The 17,456-nt window shown below is 40.5% G+C and overlaps 1 protein-coding gene across 2 annotated transcripts in view; it reads left to right on the plus strand.

Moving 5' to 3' along the window:
* The window catches only part of JPH2 (junctophilin 2), a 58,557-nt gene that overhangs the window by 20,798 nt on the left and 20,303 nt on the right, over positions 1 to 17,456 (plus strand). The gene's annotated exons all lie outside the window — the stretch shown is intronic.

Here is a 17,456-nt window from a genome sequence, read left to right on the forward strand (position 1 = left end):
TTCTTTCTTTTTTTTTTTTTTTTTGATCTCTTTAAGATACAAACCCAGTAGAGCCACCTTGCTAGATCAAAGGGTATGCACAGTTTGATAGCCTTTGGGCTAGTTCCATATTGCTCTCCAGAATGGTTGGATCATTTCACAACTCCACCAACAATGCATTATTGTTCCAGTTTTCCCACATTCCCCCCCCCAACATTCATCATTATCTTTTCCTGTCATCTTAGCCAATCTGAGAAGTGTGGGGCTACCTTGGAGTTGTGATTATAGGGTTTTAAACTTTGAAGGGTCCAAGATATCTAGACTCCCTAATTTTACAACTGAAGAAATAATTTGGCCAAAGTTATACAGGTTGTTAGTAGCAATGCTGGGATTTGGACCAATCCCACTATCTATACTTCTTTGTACAAAGTGAGGAAAGGAGACTCGGAGTCAGAAAGAAAAGAGGTAGATCCAATTCTATCAAAGTTTTTTCCCTCTTTTGCTCTACTGACCTTTTTTCATCAGCCCTCTTTAAATCCGGGAGGGCTACTTTTCTATTTCTCACTAGAAATACAAGTAGTCCATGCTTATCCCATATACTGTCTTCTTTTAGCTCATTTAAAGTTGTAGATTTGTTAGAAAGGCTTTAATATATTTTTTATTTGAAAGTATTTTAAAATGAGCGTCATATAAACATAAGACTACAGAATTGGTAAATAATAGAAATCAGATTTCCTAGGATAAAAGGTAGCTGGTTCTATAGGGGGAAGAACAATGGATTTGGACTCTGGGGCCCCAGCTTCTGCCACAGCTAGGTCACACAGTGAATAGAGCTCTGGACTTGGACACAGGAAGACCTGAATTCTTTTAACTATGTGACACTGAGAAGGTCACTTTGTTTATCTATGTGATCCTGGGAAGGTCTCTTTGTTTCAAATTTTCCTCAACTATAAAATGAGGATAATAATGCACCTATTTCCCAGAGTTGCTGTAAGAATCAAATCAGAGATACTTAGTATATAGTAGGTACTTAATAAATACTTCTATTCTTTCCTCCAAATATTAGGGTATGAATCACAGATCTGTCTTTTAGTTAATCCCTTTTGCTGTCTGGGCACTCACTTGTAAAATGAAAGGATTGAACAAGATAATTTCTAAAGATCACTGTTAATTCTTGTCACCAAAATTTAATAGTCTTAAATTTCCTCAATAACTAGCTGTCTCTTATCCACTTACAATAACTATTAAATGTGGATTTTTTCTGGGGGGAGGGGAAAGTACACTTTAAAAAAATTTTTTTTAAATAACTTTTTATTGACAGAACCCATGCCAGAGTAATTTTTTATAGCATTATCCCTTGCACTCACTTCTGTTCTGATTTTTCCCCTCCCTCCCTCCACCCCCTCCTCCAGATGGCAAGCAGTCCTATACATGTTAAATAGGTTACAGTATATCCTAGATACAATATATGTGTGCAGAACCGAACAGTTTTCTTCTTGCACAGGGAGAATTGGATTCAGAAGGTATAAATAACTCAGGAAGAAAAACAAAAATGCAAGCAGTTTATATTCATTTCCCAGTGTTCTTTCTTTAGGTGTAGCTGCTTCTGTCCATTCTTGATCAACTGAAACTGAATTAGCTCTCTTTATCGAAGAGATCCACTTCCATCAGAATACATCCTCAAACAGTATCGTTGTTGAGGTATATAATGATCTCCTGGTTCTGCTCATTTCACTTAGCATCAGTTCATGTAAGTCTCGCCAGTTCTCTCTGTATTCATCCTGCTGGTCATTCCTTACAGAACAATAATATTCCATAACATTCATATACCACAATTTACCCAGCCATTCTCCAATTGATGGGCATCCATTCATTTTCCAGCTTCTAGCCACTACAAACAGGGCTGCCACAAACACTTTGGCACATACAGGTCCCGGGAAAGTGCACTTTTAATGAGGGTTTGCACAAGGCACTCCTTTGCCAGACCATATGTTTGGACTTAGGGTTCAGAAAAGATAATTTGCTTTATGTCTACCTCATATCGAAATCTACCCTCACTATTTTGCAGTTGCCATCTTTCCTCAGGAAAAAGCCTGGTGAATCTTTTCTCACTATCCTATGTGATCCTAAACAAGGCTCTTCACTCCTCTCTTGTTCTCATTTCCCTCTGTAAAACTGGAAGCTTAGACCAAGCTGGCCTTATAGCTACCTTCTCAGTCTGAATGCCCTATATTGTAACATTCTGTGCTTTGTGTCCTAAAGTTATTTCTCACTTTAGGAGTCAGAGTCCAGAGTGAAACTGCCCATGTCTGGCAGAAAATCCCAAAAGCTATGGAGCAAATGAGGAAGGAAAATGAATGCCAAATAGTTGTCCCTTCTTGGTTTTACTCCCCTGCTTGCCCCTTGAGGGAGTTAGCCTCACAGTACCATTCTCACTCCTCAGGTTCAAATTCTGAGCAAGCAGTTCCCATTGGAAGAGTTCTAGGAGCCATAAATAGTGATCTGAGACTCCTGGGCTTCTCTGTCTCCTTCGTTGATGTAAATCTCCCTTGGATTCAGGCTGTATGTGAAGCAACCAAAGTTGTTGCTGCACTTTCCATCAGCCTGGGAATGCCTTGTTCTTTCTGGGCTGGCAAGCTTGGTGGGGGAGGGGAGGCTGTTCCAACTTACTCTTTAGACAGGGGATAAATTTCCTATTAAGGGCAACTCTGAACTTGGAAGAAATGCAGTGTTAAAGCTCTTTCCTGCCAGAGGTTCTTTCTTCTCACCCCAGACCACTTTAGGAGCTGGTGAGAGGAAAAAGAAAGATAGCTGGTTATAAAGATAAGTTTTATTTCAGGTCAGGGTTGAACTAGATAGATGACCCCCTAAAGTCCCTTTGAGCTCTGGGAATCTGATTCTAAGTTGGAGACAGACAGCTGGGTGAATCATTTACCACAGAATGTTGAGGCTGGAAGCATTGAATACCAGAGCTAAGAAGGGATCATAAAATATAGAATGTCATAGCTGGAAATGACCTTAGAGATTAAGTCTAAACCCCTTATTTCATAGAGGAAGAAACTGAGTCCTGAACACGAGAAGTGGTTCATCTCATGCCATTGATATAAATTGGGGAAGAATATTCTCCTAGAAGCTTAAGCCTGTCTATATAGTCATCAGCCTCCCTGTGCTAGCCAAGTATGATTTCCTTTTTATAATATACCAACATTTTAAAGTACTTCTAATTGAAGGACCTCAGGGTCTAATCCTCAAGGACTCTAACAGGAAAGGGCTTTGGGAATGCCTTGTACATCAATCCAATGGAGAAGAATTTTAGTCAACTTCCCCCTTAGTAAGCACCCTCCCTCCCTTCAGTATGGCTTAGTCCCCAAATATAAAGAAGTTCTGAGAGCATTAAAACTGGAAAAGGTCACAGAACATAGAATGTCCAAGTTAACCAGACCCTTTAAAAAACAGAATATGAGACTTAAAGGAAACTTTGGAGATAATTTAGTCTAATCAACGTGGTTTTGGTTTTGAAAGACTGGGTCTTTCCTCCGAAGCTGTAAATGAAGATGCTAGATCTCACTACTGATCTGATTCATTTCCATTCTGGACCAATTTCCCCTTCTTTAGGTAACTCGTTGCGGTCCCCACTCCTTGGGATTCTTAGCCCTACTCTTTTCTAAGAGCCTTAACATTGCTTTTCTTCTAAGCTCAGAGTTGCCCTTAATAGGAAATTTATTCCCTGCCTAAAGAAGAAGCTAAACCCCCTCAGATCAAAAGATGCACAAGACTCAGCCTCTCTGGTAGCTGGGATTTGGGATATTTGCCATTTTATGAAGGAAAAATCCAAGACTTAGAGAAGGAGAAATCGCTTGTTTGATGTCATCCAGGAGTTTGTGGCAAAGTCAGAACCAGAATCACAACCTCCTGGCACCATGCTGCCCAAGATAGCATTCACTGTGGAACTCAGAGCACTCACATGAGAAACAGCATGCTGTAGATAAAGTTGTTTCAGGGAAGAGGTGTCACCAAAGGGCAAAAAGCAGCTTCAGAGAGCTATAAGAGGAGAAATTCAGATTGATGATGCAAATTGTATTTTAGCTTCACTCCACTTGACTCACATGCTTAACCCTGAGTTCTAAATTATAGGAGTCTTTGTGAAATGCAAAGGACATAGAGATGAAGCTCAGTCATAGATTTCTACTCAGACCTGTCTGGTTTTAGGCCAGGTTTCCACAAATGCCTAGAGCTGTGATCCGTGCACACTGTTAGAAAGGAATTAGGAGCTGGATGGCAACTACAGTGAGCCACTAGCCCCAGGGAGGACACCGGCTTCTTTCCCATGCTCATATGAGCAAATATAAACAGAGAGATGCAAGGTGTTCACTATTGGTGTATGTCATCTGGTGCTCATCACATGCCTGCCCAAGACCATATAATACTTGGGAAGGGGACAAAAGAGGAGCTTCCAGGTGTCCCAGTGACCACACATGACACCTCAGTTCTTAATGACATGATGACCATGAGGAAAGGGAGAACAGACTGAGGCATCGAGAGAAATGACAATGTAGCTGAGTTGTTAAGTTGGGCTAGGTAAAAATCAGTAAAGCTTAAGCAGCAATTTCCTTCCAGGGAAGTCAGTAAGAATCCTAGAACACTGAATGTCAGAACTATAAAGAGTCCTACATTTTGTTTGTAGATGATGTGCACTCAGTGTAGCCTCTGAGGCTGAGTTGAGACAAAGTATGAATCCATTCTCTCCTTTTTGTGCTAAATTTGGCCTAATATTTAATACCAAGAAAAGAGAGATTCTCCACCAGACAGCACTGCATCATTCATATGTAGAAACATTGGTTGCAGCTAATGGAGAAATTTTGGATGCTGTGGATAAGTTAATTTACCTTAGCAGTATATTTTTCAGGAATGTACTTATAGATAATGATACTGATGTATGCACTGCCAAAATCTGCTTTTGTGCTGCTAAAAGATTCTAAAAGAATATTGTTAGGCTGCCTACCAAGCTGAAGATCTACAGAGAACTTAATGAGGCAAATGCTATGTAAAAACTAAGCTAAATTTCAGACTACTGTCTCCAGAGATCAATGAAAAATGAGAGAGAATGTGCCTCCAGTTTTAAGGGTGGATGTTTGTACTTTAGTTCCTGTTATATCTGTGAGATTAATATCTTTTGCTAAAAAAAAATAGAGTCTTAGATCATAAACTGCCAGAACTCAGAAGGACTGAAAACATAGACTATCAAAACTGGAAGGGACCTGAGTACAGGGAATGTTGGAGATGGGAAGAACCCTAAAGATTATTCAGGTCTTCTCATTTTACAGATAGGGAAACTGAGACTTCCACAAAGGGAACATAATTTAGGATCTTAAGTAGAGCTTAGAGAGAATCTCCTTAGAATGTCACATGTTAGAAGAATTTTAAAAGATAGAAAGGATCTTAATAATCAAATTTAACCCTCTCAGCTTATTTCCTCTGCTGTAAAATGATAGGGTTGAATTTTTCTGTCTCCCACTGTGATCTTCTGATTCTCTTAAAATTTCATGTGTGTGAGTTCTTTTTTCTTAATAAGGCTCTGAGTGTTTCCAATCAATTAAAAGGCATTTATTTTGTACCCAAGAGATTAGGTTACATTATCCCCCAAGTTTCTTCCAGCTCTTATATTCTTTTAGAGACTTAGGAAGCAGTAGGATCACAGAAGGACCTGGCTTCCAAGTTCCCACTCAGACCTGGGAGAGAGAAGGCTGGATTCTCCTTCTCGTTCCATCGGGGGATACCTTCGGGATACAAAGCAAGGTTAAAAACAACAGTCTCTGCCCTTATCCTACATGAGGCATTTGGGGCTTTGAGGAATGGTTCAGACACCATTTTACCCGTTCAGCTTCTGGGATCTTCTTGAAATCCTCAACCCTCACCTCTATGGAAAGCACAAGCCAAGACCTTTTGGAAATCCTCAGGAGTGTCTCCTAGCGGCCCCCTTCCCACCAGGTGTCAGACAGCCTGTGAGTTATAGAGTGTTTCTTTTTCACAGAGCAGTGCCCTCACCCTCTCCCAGCAGTCTTTTCAGAAGGCCCAGCTGCTCCTGCTCACATGCCTGGGGACATCTGGGGGCTGGGCCTCCTGCCTGGCCCACTTCCCTTCTTTGTTCAGACCTCACTGACTCCCTTGGGGCCTTAAAGTCTGTACCCAGTGCAGACTACACCCCCTCAGAGCTCACACTTGAAATAAGGTGCAGTGAAGTACGTCTTCCTAACACACATTACTCTCTGGGACTCATAATTCTTAGGCGAAGCACATCTTCCCTCCCTTGCTTTGCCTCATATCTCTGTGTGCTCAGGACTTCATGTAGGCTGGAATGGGGCCCAGCCCCAGCCCCTGACCCAGGATGGTGGCGGGTGGTGTGGATGACGTTTTGAAAAGCCCTGGAGTCAGCAGACATTCCCTGTCTAAATATGGGAAAGCATCGGAGCACTGGTTTAGCCGAGCCTGGGGGGGAATGTGACAGCTGAGCAGTGGAGCCTGCCCATGAAATTCCAGCCCCCCTCAGCCTGTATCTCTCCCTTCTCTTTCTCCCTCTTCCCCCCCCCCAATTCCAGGTGGGGCCCTGCCTCAGCATTCCAGAGAGCAAGCTCCTTCCAGAACTACCCCCAGTGTCACAGACACCCCTTGGCCCTGCCCCCACCACCATCTGGACCTTCTTAAGAGCTTAGAATTAAGTTTGAAAACTGATAAAGTCAGTAGGGGTGGGGAGGGGAGGGCAGGAATTTTATGCATCATCTTCAGTGTCTGGGTGTGGGTCCTCTTTGAGATTTAGGGAGCAGTGGGGCTACTAAAGGAGTTGACCTTCAGGTTCTTGTTCTGGATCAAGAATCAGAAGGCCTGAGTTCTCTTCCTACCTCCATCAATTAACTGGGTGAGCTTGGGCAAACTACCACTCTTCTTTGAAAGGAGAGGTAAATGGACGAGTAGGGACTAATAAATGAACAAGTGGGAACTAGATAAGCTCTCAACGTCTCCGCCAACCTGGATATTCTGAGATTTTTTGTGGTTGCACTTTTATGTTCCTCAACAGGGACAGACAGGTCCTTGGATTAGATCTGATAAGTCTCAGACTTAAAACAGGCTCGAGCTGTTCATCACTGCACACATGCTTACTGCTATCTCCCAGGTGCAGCTCCGTGAGCTACATACTACTCAGGATGCAGAAAAGGATAAGCTACTCTAGGGGCAGTGAGGTGGCACAGGGGATAGAGCACCAGCCCTGGAGTCAGGAGGACCTGAGTTCAAACACAGACACTTAACACTTCCTAGCTGTGTGACCCTGGGCAAGTCACTTAACCCCAACTGCCTTAGTGGGGGAAAGAATAAGGTACTCAAGGAGTTTAGTCTAATTGAGGAAAAAATAAGATTAAAACCTGTGTAAAGACACAGGATGTAAAATGGCATGATTGGAAGAGACCTTAAAAAGCCATCCATTCCAGGGGTTCTTAATCATTTTTATGTTATGGATCCCTTTGGCAGTTTGGTGAAGCCTATGACTCAGTTCTCAGAAGAATGTTTTTAAATAAGTGAAGGAAATGCAAATTCCTTTTAGAGGTTAGTGAAAATAAAGATGTAATTCTTTACCATCCAAGTTCATGTGCTCCAGAGTCTGTGAGCCCCTGAGGGTGAACACTTCCTCCAATTTAACCATTTCATATTATAGAGGATGCCAAGACTCTGTAATGGAAAGTGTCAAAGAACAGCTGGGACAAGAACCAAGCTTTCACGAATCCGGTGGTATTTCCACTGTCAGTCGGCAATCAAATAGTCAATATTTATTGAAAGGCATCATAGATAGAAAATTCCCACAGAGCCAGGAAGAACTAGGTTCAAATCTTGTCTGACATATACTGGCTGGGAAAGTAATTTATAACCTTTCAGCCTTTTAGGCAGCTCTCCAATATTATATTTCAGAGAAGACACTGATCTGCCTTGGTAAAGGAGGTAACTCATTTTGAGTTCCTTAGACCAATGAAATCTCAGGCCTTAAACCTATTGCTAGTTATTGGGGCTCATACTCAGGCACCCCAGGTTTGGGCTGCCCATCACTCTCTAGCAGGATTCCAACTCCCAGCAGAGTGCTGCGAATGTACCCAGCTGTGGACACACACATACATACACACACCCCCCCCCCAATTCTGTGGTGTTTACATCACCAGCAGTTTCTGGGAGAAGGATGGGGCATAGTGGAAAAGAAGACACTGATCAATTGTGCTGATCCATAGTGAAGTCTGTTCATAAAACTGTTGGAGTCTGGCTATCCCTGGCCCAGGGTTCAGATCATGTTCCCCAACAGGCTCCCTCATGACAATAACAATTCTTGGATAGAGTTAAGAGAATACTAAATGAACAATTCAGTTCAGGTCAAAGTTTGGTCAGGACAAAACAAAAGCTATCTTGCTAACAAATGGGAAAGGAGGGCCTGGGAGGAATAGAAATTATTTACCTAAAGTCACACTTCAAGTTAGTGGCAAAGCCTGAGTGGACGAAGGTTCTCTGACTGACAGTTTAGTGTTCTTTAATTCAAGCAAGAAGCTTCCATGTGCTTCCCACCCTTATTAATTAGGAGCTCTGTACTACCACCTTTTTGTCAGAAGACAGCCCAATAACTAGAATATCAATTCTGCTTATTATTTTTCATTTCTGTTCATTGGTTTCCTCATCTATAAAATGAGGGGGTTAGGTGCAAAGATTCTTAACATATGTGTTTTATTTTATGCATTTAAAAACTTTATTGTGAGAAGAGGTCCATAGTCTTCAGCAGACTGCCAAAGGAGTCCATCTCACAAAGGAAAACATAACCTTGTTAAGGTTAAGAACCCTGGACAAGAAGATGTCTAAGATACTTCCCACCTTGATATGTTTTCATGACTTCTTGCCCTTTGTATTGTATTGTATTGTATAGTATAGTATTATAATTCTTGCCCTCTTAATGCATGAGAAAGGGAGAGCGTTTGAAAAGGAAAACAACAAAAATTATATATTTCTATAACACATTTTTACATAATAAAAAAGATCATTCCCCAACCTAAAATCTTTAGGCTTTATTCCTCTATTGACTCTTTCCCTTCTGTCTAAAAACATAATCAGGTGTCTGTTAAAAAAATAATAATTAAAAATGTTCTTTTGATCCGGTTATAACTTCAAGCTATGGGAGTCTCTCTTCTGGGAGATTGACAGTTCTGGTACTAGGAATGCCATTCCCCTTTTACTTTCCTTCTTTCCCCCTCCTCCTTGTTGGGCTTCCCCCAAGTCCATCTAGGTCAGCCTGATTGCTGGAAAGATCTGCCACCGCTGTGGGCATTCTGCCCCCTGCTCTTCTTTTTTCCATTTTCACCCCTGGTCGGGGTGGGAGTGGTAGGAGGAGGCTACCTGGACTCATCCTGGCTGCTTGCCTGATCACAAGGCTTGAATGAGAGGAGAGGCACCAACTCTACTAATTCTGCTAAGACCACCAGGCTTTGCCATCTGCCCTGTGACCCTTGGAACTATCAGCTGAGCCATACTTAGACTAAGGATCCCTGGGCCGTGCCATCTGCTCCTTTCTTGAACTTTCAGGATTTCTGGCCTTTTCCCCTTACTCTGTGACTGATTTTTCTTTGCCTCTCTCATCTGGAGTGTGAGCTCCTAGAGAACGGGGACTTTCTTACTTTTTCTAAATGTTTCCCCAACTCTTAGTACAATGCTTAGTATATGGTAAGCACTTAATAAATGCTTTTTTCATTCATTCAAAAGTAGTATATACACTCCATAAGGTCCACTTAAACCTCAATTTCCTGAAATCTGGCTTCCATCTCTAACATTTCACTAAAACCACATCTCCCAAGATTGTGAGTGGATTCCTACTTCCTAAATCTTGTGACTGCTCAGTTCTCATCCTCCTGGATCTCTTTACAGCATTGCAGCGACAATAACCCCTTCCTTTCTTGATATTATTTTCTTCCTTGAATTCCAAGGCATTTATTCTCTCCTGAATCTCCTATATCACTATTTCTTCATCTTTTTCTCACTAAATGCAGGCATTGTTTAAGACTCAGCCTCGTTCTTCTCTCCATATACACTCTCATTCAACTTCATGGCTTCAATTTCTATTTTTCTGTATACAAGTTGAAATGAAGTTACTTTAGCTGAATAGTGCCATGGATAAAGAGAATATAAGGAGATGTGCACAACTGTGAACAAAGGCATAGGGACAGAAAATAATAATAATAGCTAGCATTTATATAGCACCTATTATGTACCAGGTGCTTTGCAATTATTATCTTATTTTATTCTCCTAATAATCCTGGGAAGGGTGTTACTAATATCTCCATAAGAAAATTGAAGTAGACAGAAATTAAATGATTTGCTTAAGTTACCCCAGCTAGTACATACCCAAGCTGGATTTTAACTCAGATCTTCCTAGAACTTTACCCACTTTGCCCACTGTACCACCTAGCTGCCTCATAGCCCAAGGAAAGAATGGCATATAGTAGGAAGAGTTGAAGGGCTGGATCAGAATCTCTGGCTCCACCACATGCTTAGATAATAATTTATAAAGTGCTTAGCACAATATCTAATACATAGTAGGTGCTATATAAATGCTATCAATAATGGTGATGATGATTTTTATTATTTTCTGCCTTTGTGCCTTTGTTTACACTATTTCTCCCCTTTGTATTCCCTTTCTTCAAATCTTAGCTCAAATCTCCTCTCCCTATCTCCTTTACCCTCACTCTCTTCCTCATCTTCTTGCCCTCTCTAGCCCCTTTTGCCTCTCCTCCTTCCACACTGCCTTTGTTACACTACCATCAAGATTACTCCTCTCCAAACCCAAACCTCAACTGATTTTGTGTACCAGCTTCAACTCTGCCTCCTCGCAGTCCTTTGTGTCCATGTTAAAAGTGCCTTTGTGAATATTTCTCGCAGAGTGAGGAAAAAATATTCTGTTCTGGATTACAATTCTCAGTTTAGTTATGTTTCACAGACGCAAACAGAAAAAGTCTGAATACCTATTTACACTTACCTAACTCTGCAAGGCACTTCTGAGAGGCATTATTATTATTATTGTATTATTTTTACATATGAGGAAACTGAGGATCACTTGGTTCAAATGACTCTCCCATAATCACATGGCTAATAAGCATTAGAAGTAGTAGTATTAGAACCAAGGTTTTTTTTTTTTTTTTTTTTTAACTACAAATCTAACCTCCTACATGCTGGGCAATGCTGCCTCCCTAGGCAACCTATTATACTTTTAGGCAGCTCAAAGTGTTTGCAATTTTTTTCCTTAAATGGAATCTAAATCTGACTCTTTGTAATTTCTGCGTCCTGCTCCTAGTCCTGCCCCCTGGGACCAAACAGAGCAAATGTAAACCTTCGGCCCTAGGAGCACTTGAAGACAGTCCATGTAATAATTCCCAGCACCACTGAAGGGCGCCGGCTGGGCTTGCTTCGGTAAATCACGGCTCTGCTCCTTCCTACTACTTCAGCTTCAGCCTCCTGCTTAGTCCCAGAACTTTGCTTAGTACCGGAACTCCTCTTCTCTCCAAGAACCTTGGTCCAAAACTTGATGTTGTCTAGGAACTCCTCTGCGTTTACAAGTCTTGGTTCTGGAATTCCCCGGCTTGTGAGGCAACGACTCTGGATCTCCAATGCCGCTGCCCAACTTGTGCTGGCTCTCATTTCCACAATCCCTAGTGTAAATCAGGAACTGTCTTCACTGCTCCCTCTTCCCTCCATCCCACTGTCTTGTACCAGCCTTTTGTTGGCCTCAGGTGGGGTAGGAGCTGAAGAACTTCCCCCGAACTGAGAAAAATCTATGTGTGCCCAACCAACTTCTTCATAGCCATCTCACCTCTGGTTCTTTTCATACCTTTTTTGTCCCTGCAATTCCATTTTGCATCTCAAGTCTGAAGACATCATTCATATGTGTAACTATGACTCAATCATTCATAATTATGGTTTAAAAATATTTATTGTTATCTTTTGTTCGAAATCATCTGTTTCCCAGTCTATCCCCACTCTCTTCCTCTTAGAGGATCTTCCCCTTTTAACAAACAAAAACAAAACATAAAAAATGCAAAAGAGGAAAAAATAAGGTTCCACAAAACTATCCAATATATTTTAAAAAGTCTGACATATGCAGTGTTGTACACATATTGTTCCCTGCCTCTGCTAAGAGGAAAAGGTGTCATCTCATTTTAAAAAATAAATTTAGTTGACATTTATCATTTATTTAGTTTTATGTTGACAGATTTTTCCTTATTACAGATGGCCTAGTAATATTTTGAAATTTATTTTTCTCTGTCACCTACATTTCCAACTGTTATTTCTGTCCCATCTCCTCCCAGTCAATGATCATTATAATAAGAAAATTTAATTTAAATCCTTCAGCTCTACTAAGTTGGGAAAGTAACTTCTTTTCTTTGGGACCAAACTTGGTCATTATAATTTTGAAGCATTAAGGTTTTTTTTTAAACTAAGATTTTATTGAAGTCTTCTTATTTCTTACATTAGAGTTATTCCCCATTCCTCCACTCTCTTCCAGAGAGCCATCCTACAAAACAAATAGTATTTTTAAAGAAAAAATCAGCACAACTTTTCAACATTTTGTTGCTTGTAGTCTCCTCATTAGAATGTGAGCTTCTTGAGGGAAGAGACTGTCTTTTTCTTTAATTTGAGGACAAAGTTCTCATCAAGGGGTGAAAATATGAATCAAGGACCAGAGTCCTAATAATTGAAAGAGATACTTGCTGAGCCAGCTTCTATGGAGAACATGAGAAGTACCACAAGACTGGAAGCAGGCAAATGTCATCCTAGTTTTCTAAGAAGACAAGAAGGTGAAGGTTTCAAGTTATAGGCCTGTGAAATTGACTTTAATTCATGGCGATGTTCTAGAATGTATGAATGAGCTCATAGGTACAGAGTTTGTAAATTCTACCCTCTTGTTTTTTTGTTTTTTTTTTTTTTTAATTGAGATAACCCTTTCCCCTCTCCAGGTTAGAGATATGTCTGGTTCTCTATCATTTTTCAAATTCAATGACCTGGGTTCAGTGATCAAATCTGGTGGTTCTTTGGGTTGTCTGCAATGTAGTTTAATGGACCCAGTGATTTGAATTCATTGAAGTCAGCTGGATGATCTTTAACCATCTCCTTCTGTCTTGTCTTTGGAATTCTGTTCTTGAGAATTCCTCATCTGCTCTCAGTTAATTTCCTTATCAAATGTCAACCCATGGAATCTCAAATTATCTTTTCTCTAAATTATTTTAAATCTGACATCCCTAAATCAGGAATTCTGTGCTAAACAAGATCTGCCTTGCTTCCCCTTTTCTATCAGATGCTTTAAAATGAAGTGGTCAGTTTTCCTTCATCATTTCTATAACCTCTTAATTCTTCCTTAATGGTCCTTAGTTGCTTAAGACATACACTAAGTTTCTCTTATTACTTTCTCTGCCTTTTGATGAGTAAAGCGATTTTCAAAGCAAGTCAAGAATTTACCAGATATTTTGACACATCTCAACAGAAATTCAGATAGCTAAAATTTCCCATTGCTCCTATGCTGTGCTTCAGAATGGGGTTTGACATTCATTTTCTGAATACCTCATCTGTTTTCTTTGTAGAGTTTCTCAATCAGTGAATTTCACCAAATGCCCAGTTTGTGAGACAGATAGTACCCCCACTATAATGTGCCCAAGACGTGGTTGTCCATCCAGTCGTTTGAAGACTCCAAGGGGAGGGAGGAACTCAGGAAGTCCATCTCATTTGTGGACAGCTCTAGTTGTTAGAAAGTTTTCCCAGACATGAAGCCTGATTTTACTTTTTTGTAACATCCACTCCTTCCTCCTGGTTCTTCCCTTTGAATCAAAGAAAAGAAGTCCTTTAAATACTTGAAGATAGTCTCATGTGGCCTCAAATCTTTCTTTTTCCTCCAGGCTAAGGGTGTCAATCTTCTTCAACTGATTTTCATATAGCATATAATTCATATAGCTATATTCTCTATCTTCTTATATAGCAAGGGCTCCACCCAGGGGATGGATAAGCTCTGCAGTTTATCAATGTTCTTCAGATAAAGAAAGAACAGAGATGTGAAGGAAAACTGAGAAAGATTTTGAAGCTAAGGAAAGAGAGAATATACAGACAGAGGTGACGTCAATTCTGATCTCTCTTCTATGGCAAGAGTTTACTTACACTGGAGTGAGCCCTGCTAATGAAGTTGTAGGTCTGGGAGGGATGAAGCACCTGCCTTCTCCTTTCCCCACCAGGGTATAAAAGCCTGGCTAAACTAGTGAGTGGCAGGGAGGATCAAAGACCTGACATGGCATCTGCTCCCTCTCTCCCTGCCCTCAATTTCCCTGCCAGATCAGAGGCACCGATGCAGTGGCTAATATTAGAAAACTGGGTATTCACTTCTAGTAGGCTGAGGCTGGACTTTATTTTTAACCCCACCAGCCAAAGGGCCAGGCCCTTTTAGTATGTGACCTAGGAAGTTAGGAGGAAGTTGAAAGGCATTGGAAGACCCCGGGTGTGGCAGGAAGGGAGGGAAACAGCAGGTGGGAAGTGGGGTGGGGCAGAGTCCTCCAGGTGCCTATAAGTACTACTAATCACTATGACTGTGTCTGGGAGCATATTAAATGTCTCAGAATCCTGGGATGTCAGAGATGGAGAGGGACCTTAAAACATTCCACATGGAAAGTTAGATGCACATAGCAAATGCTTGATACATGCTTGCTGAATGACTGACTGAGAAGTGACCTTAGAGACTTTTTAATGCAGAGGATCTTAACCCTTTCTGTGTTCTGAACCCCTTTGACAATCTGGGAAAACCTATGAACCCCTTCTCAGAATAATTTAAATGCATCAAATAAAATACAAAAGATTATAAACAAAATCAATAATATTTCAATATTATGCACAAATAAAATACAAAAGAAATCAATAATATTGAAATATCTTTTTAAAAATATAAGTTCATGAATCCTAAGTTAAAGCACCCTGGTGTAGTTCAACCTTTTGATTTTATTTATTTCATAATTTTAAAGTCTATCGGTGCTTTTGTATCATTATTACTTTCTAATATCCACCCTCTCCCACTAGAATGCTATCAGATGCAGTGGCTGTGATAGTTTATTTTTTAAATTGTTTTTCTCTGTTATAAAGGAATATTCTACTGGGGAAGGTAGATATTAGAAAATAATGATATAAAAGCACCTGTAGATTGTCTAAAATTATCTATTTAGTCCCTATTGTCTACCACCTTTCTGCTAAAAGATGGGAGTGTTTGCTTCTTGTTTTTCTAGACCAGAATTGGTCATTGCAGTTTGCTGAATTCTCATGACTTTTACCTTTATTCTCATTTACATCAGAGAGGTCATTTTACAGAAGAAATGCGGGACTTCCAAACAGGGTTTCTTCTACTAGACCACAATAAAAAATGCTTTGTTTTTAATTTAAGAAGTCCTTTCTTCACAATAGCAGTGAGATAGCTAGGTATTTCCCAGGAGTGTACTAATAAGTATTTTACAACTAGCTCTGACAGAGGAGTGGAGAAGGATACATTCAAAACACTTTTAATTTTAATCTACTTTATTAATATTTTCTCCATCACTTCCTTAAGTCTAGATAGTCAGCAAAACAATAAATGAAACCCTGATTTGGAAGGTATTTTCACACTGAAAATTTGACAATTGGCTGTTGGATTTGAACTGGTTCCAGCACACCCTTGCTATTGCCCCATATTAATGATAAGGAAACAGAAGCCCAGCAAAGGCAAAATGATTGGCCCAAATCATCATGCCTCTGGTAAGTGTTAGAGCTAAGAAGAAGGTGTATAGGATTTGGGTTGGAGTCCTATGTCTGTTACATTAAACAAGCTACTTCACTTCATTTCCTCACCTATATATAAAAAAAGGGTGCTTGACTAGATGGCCTCAAAGGTCCTTTCTATCAATAATTAGTATGCAATATTTATTAAGTGCTTACTATGTAAGCAGGCAGCTCTGTGACACAGTGGATAGACTGCTGGTTCTGAAATCAGGAAGACCTGAATTCAAATTCAGCCTCACACACTTATAAGCTGTGTAACCCTGGGCAAGTCATCATCTGTAAAATGAGCTAAAGAAGGAAATAGCAAACCACACCAGTATCTTTGTCAAGAAAACTCCAATTGGAGTCAGTCACAAAAACAATAACAACAATGGGAAAAATGTAACCAGGCTATGGGTTAGGTGATAGGATAAAATCTGGATCTAGAACCTATCTTAGTAAGTGAGAAAACAAACAAATAAACCCACAGATGGAGCCCCATGACAGCTAGATGATAACTGTTGGACCTGAAGTTGTGAAAACTTACCCTCCAGAATTCCAATCTGGGTGGGGAATGAAGTCTCATTTTTATCCTGTCTTATCTCAAAATCACTTCCTAGCTCTCCATGTTCATTTCACTTAACGACACTCTTCTTTATATATTCAAGGCACTGAAGGACAAGATACAGTAGGCAGAGCCCAAGGGACTGGCGTCAGGAAATCTGGCCTCAGACACTTTCTTGTTGTGTATTTAAACCTAGTTTATCTCAATTCCCTCAAATGTAAAATGGGAAAAATAGCAGCACTTACTTTCCAGGGTTGTTGGAAAGATCAAATGAAATGATATTCTGGTTCTTTGCCTACTCTGCTGTATTCACACCCAAATCATGCTCATTAACTGTGGGTGTCTAACAGGGTTCTGTTTTGGGCCCTTTCTTCTCCTGTACTATTTTCCACTAACTGAAAAGTGGATTCAATGATCAGTTAATACTGATGATTCTCAGGTATATTTATCCAGCCTTAATCTTTCTTCTGACCTTCACTCTTGCATCTCTGTCTACTGGATATCACAAACTAGATGCCCTAAACTCTACATGTTCAAAATGGAACTCATCATCTTTCCCTTCAGACACTTTTCTCTTTCAAACTGTCAAAGAATACCTCCCTTTGCCCAGTCACCCAGACTGGAAATCTAGGTCTCATTCTTGACTTCTTTCTCACACATACTCCTCATCGAAGCTCCTGCCAAGATTTATTGATTTGACTTTTGTAACATCTCTCACACATGCCCTCTTCTTTCTCCTGATACTGTCACCTTCTTGGTACAAGCCTTCATTACCTCATGCCTGGACTATTACAATAGGCCCCTAATTTGTCTCCTGCTTCAAGGCTAGGAGCTGGAGGTTTTTTCTGCCTTTCTATGTAAAACCAGCGCTTGGCCCAGTGCCTGACATAATAGGCACTGAATACATATTTCTTGACTGATTGATTCCTCACGAGTACTGTGGTGAGTTCTAGAGATACACGCAGAAAAGCAAGGCAGTCCGGGTTCAGAGTTCGCTTTCTAATAACATGAAGAGGTTTTAGCTACGAGGCAGGTGAAAAGGCCTGGTGGTTTTCAGGAATGCGTCAGCAATGCAGATGGTAAGGCC

This window comes from Antechinus flavipes, chromosome 2 (assembly GCF_016432865.1).
Source record: "Antechinus flavipes isolate AdamAnt ecotype Samford, QLD, Australia chromosome 2, AdamAnt_v2, whole genome shotgun sequence".
Lineage (NCBI taxonomy): Eukaryota > Metazoa > Chordata > Mammalia > Dasyuromorphia > Dasyuridae > Antechinus > Antechinus flavipes.